Genomic DNA, 6,000 nt, shown 5'->3' with positions numbered 1-6,000 from the left:
TACGATGGTACTACTGACCCCGCGGTATGGATTGAGGATTTCTTCCTCCACATTCACATGGCCCACGGGGATGATCTACACGCCATCAAGTATCTCCCATTGAAACTCAAAGGACCGGCTCGGCATTGGCTGAATAGCTTGCCAGCAAACTCCACCGGAAGTTGGGAGAACCTGGCAGACGCATTCCTGGATAACTTCTAGGGCACATATATGCGACCACCGGATGCTGATGATTTGAGTCACATAATACAACATCCCGGAGAGTCAGCCCGGAAATTATGGACCCGGTTCCTAACCAAAAAGAACCAAATTGTGGACTGTCCGGATGCCGAAGCCCTAGCGGCCTTTAAACATAACATCCGTGGCGAGTGGCTCGCCCGACATCTCGGCCAAGAGAAGCCAAGGTCCATGGCAGCCCTCATGACACTCATGACCTGCTTCTGCGCGGGCGAGGATAGCTGGTTGGCTCATAGCAACAACACAACAAGCAACAGTAGCAAATCAGAGGCTAGAGATAGCAACGGCAAACCCCGGCGCAACAAACACAAACGCCGCAAACATGGTGAAAGTGCCGAAGGCACGACAATCAATGCCGGATTTAATAGCTCTAATTCCGGTCAGCGGACAGGGCCACTTAAAAATGACAATTTGGGTCCGTCCAGTTTAGACCGCATACTCGACCGTCCATGCCAAATTCATGGCAAACCAGGAACACCAGCCAATCATACCAATAGAGACTGTTGGGTCTTCAAACAAGCTGGCAGGTTAGGCGCCAAAAACAAAGATAAGGGGTCTCAAAGCGATGACAACGACGAGGAGCCCAGATCACCGAATAGAGGAGGACAAAAGAAATCTCTCCAGCAAACCCAAACGGTGAATATGGTAAACGCCACCCACACTCCCAACCCGGACCAGATGCACACCCTTAGGGATGTCGACCTAATGAAACAAGTCAGCCTGCAATAAAAACTAGGGCCAATCACCTTCAACCAAATGGATCGTCCGGTTAACACCAGTCACGGCAATCCAGCCGCACTAGTCCTCGACCCAATAATTGACGGGTTCCACCTCACATGAGTCCTTATGGATGGAGGCAACAGTCTAAATCTGCTTTACCAGGACACAGTGCGCAAGATGGGCATCGATCATTCGATGATCAAACCCACTAAAGCCACCTTTAGAGGTATTATACCAGGCGTGGAGGCCAGCTGTACCGGCTCCATCACCCTCGAGGTAGTCTTCGGATCATCAGACAATTACCGTACCAAAGAGTTAATCTTCGACATCATCCCCTTTCGCAGTGATTATCAGGCACTGCTCGGGCGAACTGCGTTCGCTCGATTCAAAGCAGTGCCACATTATGCCTACCGTAAACTCAAGATGCCCGGTTCGCGCGGTGTCATCACGGTTAATGGCGAGGCCGAAGTCTCCCTTGGTACAATAGAGTACGCCACCGATTTAACAGCAGAAGCAATGGAGGGCACCTTCCAGTCAAATCTTGAGTTGAAGGCTAAAACACCGGACACATTCAAAGTAGTCTGAACTACTTCGCGACAGGATAGCCCAGATTGTCCAGGGCTCAACTAAACATTCTGGCGAAGTCCAGAACATGCCACATATCGCGGCTCGACCGCTCTCCGGCACACAAATATTTCTTACATTTACTTTGCAGGCTCACCTCTGCGCAGACCGGGACTGGTGACATGGTAACAGCTCGAACGCACAAGGGAATCTTTAGATATTCCTCGTGACGTCCATCTGACTATACTCCGGATCTGCACACATCTTCTTCCTCCCTAGTCCCAGCAGGTTCCACAATCATACTCCCCTTTTTATCACATTACATGTACTCATACGCTTCGACGTATTATTCAAATACAACATGTGGACTTATATGACGCTTATTTACTGTTATTTCTTATTGAAACTCTTTTGTTAAGTGGCATCCGTACACCGCGATATGCCTTCGCCAGGGGCTTCGTTTTACCCATAATACAGCAATAAAGTCCGAACACCTTCACGGAAGTTCGGCACCCCGAACTTATAGCATTATATGCATCAGCTCCGAATCATGTCTTGGGTCAAATGTTGGGTTTGCTCGGCTCCCATGTTTTGTTGCCTTACGTTCCGCTATATCGGCTAAGGCGGCATAGGGAGAACTACTGCGATTGTGTCCCGGTTCTTCCGGACGAGCACCTCAGTAGAGAAAGCCAAAAACTGACTGTCATGATACGGCGAGAGCTGGTCAGCTATTCGAGAGGTTGTAAAATCTTTAAGGATTTCTCCCGCATAATGCCATAACCAATGCAGCATGTGATGGATCAGTCTTCTTCCGATCAGGTGCTTATAGGGCCCCTCGTATGGTCTTCCGAACACCAGGGGCTGCGCCCACCTTCCTAATGCTCCTATGGCTAAGTGAGAATGATAAAGCCCTATAGTCCTATTGCCTGGTTCGCCGTGCTAAACACCTCCTTCAAAGGACCCAACACTGGGGTAAAGAGTGATCAGGTTTATCCCGAACACCCCCGTATTTCTTACGAGGGGGCAGAAGCCGACGACTGGCGAATTCTCAGGTTTAACATATGAAACGGCCGCGCAGGAGGGTAAACTTTTATAACCGGCAATAAATAATAGAAATGACCTTGTTCACACATTACAAAGGACAACATGACTATATGCATGGAAATACAATGTCCTTGGTGCATAGCTCCGCCACAAGGCAGGACTTTTCATGACACTTTCATAATACAATTCAGGATTGCGGTGCTCCTTTCCCTCTGGCGGTCCCTTGGTCATCAGCTTTTCAGCATCCATCTTCCCCCAGTGCACCTTTGCACGGGCAAAGGCCATTTGTGCACCTTCTATGCTGACCGACCGCTTGATGACGTCAAGTCGAGGGCAGGCACTAACAAGTCGCTTCACGAGCCGGAGGTAGCTACCAGGAATCGGGTCGGCGGGCCATAGCCGGATAATCAAATCCTTCATGGCTAGTTTGGCAGCCTTATGCAGTTCGATCAGCTGTTTTAGTTGATCGGTAGAAGGCACCGGATAATTCGGTGCCAGATACTGCGACCAGAAGAGCTTGTCCACAGTATTCCCCTCTCCAGCTCGGTAGAATTGGGCGGCATCCGATATGCTACTAGGAAGTTCCGCAAATACCCCTGGAGAAATCCAAACTTAAAATTATAAAGCATAATTTTCTCCTGAAATACTTGCTTTACACGAAAAACGACCTTACCCGCCGTGATCTCCCTCGCCTCTTGGATCTCCTGCAGGGCGCCTTGGTTTTCCCCATGGGCATCGCGCACGGCCTGATGAGCCCAGGTGAGTTCGGATTCTTTCTCTATTAAACTCTGCTCCAGGGTCTCGCATTTTTTCATGGCCCCTTGGAGCTCTCGCCTAGCTTCCACAACCTTGGACTCATGCTTCTCACGAAGAGCCTGCTCTGCGGCTGCCTTTTCCTCGGCCTCGACAACAGCCTTCTTCAGAGCCTCGACTTCGGTCATCACCCCTGGCGCAAATCATGACACATATTCTATCATATTGAAAATTCGTTTGCACTGAACGGAACCAAGATTTGTGCATACCTTGTTGATCTTCCAACTGCCTTTTTAACTGGCCATGCTCTGCTTCAGCCCGCTCCAGACTTTGATTCAGTCCGGAAACCTCCAGGGTATGAGCGGCAGTAGCCGCTACAGATGCCTGCTTACAAAAGAAGACAAATAGATGTCATCAAATGAGACTTCCTGCGAAAAATATATTTGATACTCTGTCCGGTTCTTTCGTTCACTAGACAGTGTATCAGGGGCTACTATCCATACTATGACACTCTTCGAAACCGTATAAAACATACCTCGAAACCACTTATAAGGCCGATACAGGCTTCATTCACTCCATAAGGGCACGGTGTTCATCGATGATGGAGGCGCTCTTCAGCGCCGCCAATAAAGCACCCGACGCCTCTGGTTAGACAGAGGATGCCGGTGGAACAGGGACGCCCTCTCCAGCCAAGGAAGGCTGCCTGCTTGATTCCGGGGCCGTATTGGTCTCCGAAACTGTGTCCGCTGGGGGCCGAATTCAAGATGGTCCTCGCCGTCGACTCCTGTGGGGATCTTCTCCCCCATGTCTCCGGCCCCTGAAGTTTGACCTCCAGGCGCAGCCTTCACAATTTTCTCCGCCCCTCCTTGGACGGAGTCCCTCTGGGACGAGGCCTCGTTGTTGATCACATGTTCGGGGGGAGGGGCCTTCGGAGGCGTCCCGCTCTCCATAGCATCCGAGCTCAGCAAATCCTTGGACAAGGATTGTTTGGAACGGGACCCCGCCGGACTACAAAAAATATGGCTCAGGTTAAAATGCTATACCATGATGGGTCCGGACACATAAACGTGTTTGGATTTTATACACTTACGAGTTCACTAGGGGCTGGGCCCTAGGATCCCACACCGGGTTGCTATCGGCGACGGCAGTGGACTCTTCAGGAAGAAGAGTTTTTCCCCTTTTAGGCGACTCGGCCTCCAAGTGTACGGAGGTCGTCCTCTTCTTTCTTCCCCCTACTGGGGATTCGTCTTCCTCCTCCTCGTCCTCTTTGGAGGCGGGTTGGCCACGGTGATGAAGGCCGCCCCGGGTCTTTTTGGCCTCCTTTTCGGTCTTCTTCACCGGCACCTTGTAAGGCGCCGGGTCCAACATCTTCGTCAAAAGTGGGCCGACCGATTCTTCGGGCAGCATGGCCGGACATTGGATCCACCCTGCCTTCTTCATCCAATCCTAGGAGAAGTTGTGTAAAACACATTAAGCATTTCCCTTGAGTTATGTGAATAAAACGTATGGTAACTTACTGAGCTTGCAGGGCGGGACAGTTGGTACCCGCGGTCCTCGCCCGAGTCCGGCCATGATTTGCCGGGCTTAAAAGCACCTTCCAGATGTCTTCGTGCAAGGAGCCAAAGAGCACTCATAGGGTCTGGTGCTTGTTCGGATTGAATTCCCATAGATTGCAAGTCCAGTGTTGACAAGGTAGGATCCGGCGGACTAACATCACCTGGACTACATTGACAAGTTCGATATTCTTGTCTTCCATACCCTTGACGCGCGTTTGGAGTGCCAACAGTTCGTCGAACGAAGTCCAGTCCAGGCCCTTCTTGAGCCAGGATGTGAGCCACAGAGGGGCTCCGGATCGGAACTCGGGAGCAGCGGCCCACTTCGCGCCGCACGGCTCGGTAATGTAAAACCACTCCTGTTGCCACTCCCTGACAGTCATTGAAGGTACCCGTTGGCCATGTGACGTTGGGCATCTTTCTCACCATAGCGCACCCGCACTCAGCTTGCTCACCGCCCACTACCTTTGGCTTCACATTAAAGATCTTCAGCCATAAGCCGAAGTGTGGCGGGATGTGGAGAAAAGCCTCGCACACGAAAATGAATGTCGAGATATTGAGGAAGGAATTGGGGGATAGATCATGAAAATCGATCCCGTAATAATACATGATGCCGCGAACAAATGGGTGGAGGGGAAACCCTAGCCCGTAGATAAAATGAGGGAGGAATACGACCCTTTCGTGGGGTTCCGAGGTAGGGACGATCTGTCCCGACGTCGGGAGACAGTGATCGATTTCCAGGGCTAGATACCCGGCCTCCCGAAGTTTCTTGATGTCCTTCTTCCGGACGGTAGAGGCCATCCACTTGCCTCCCGCTCCAGACATATTTGGAGTGGTTCTTCAGAGAAAATGCGAACTAGGGCGCTGGAGCTCGAGTGCGCAAGAATGGATGGGCATAGGAGAAGAAGGCGTGGGTAAAAAAGAGGAGTCCTTATCCCTTTATAAGGGCGGTAGAACTGCATGCCTCCCCACTTTCCTGGTAAAACTCGCTTATTCCCCAAGCGTCGTGATTGATGGCGCGGTTGGGTTACCCACACCTGTATTAATGAGAATCCCATGATAAGGGGACGTGATCTTTGCTTCGACAAGATGTTCCAAGAAAACCGCCTCGCAATATGTGCAGTAGCTG

This window comes from Triticum urartu, chromosome 4, assembly GCF_003073215.2.
Source record: "Triticum urartu cultivar G1812 chromosome 4, Tu2.1, whole genome shotgun sequence".
Taxonomy (NCBI): Eukaryota; Viridiplantae; Streptophyta; class Magnoliopsida; order Poales; family Poaceae; genus Triticum; species Triticum urartu.
This window is presented reverse-complemented; position numbering follows the sequence as displayed.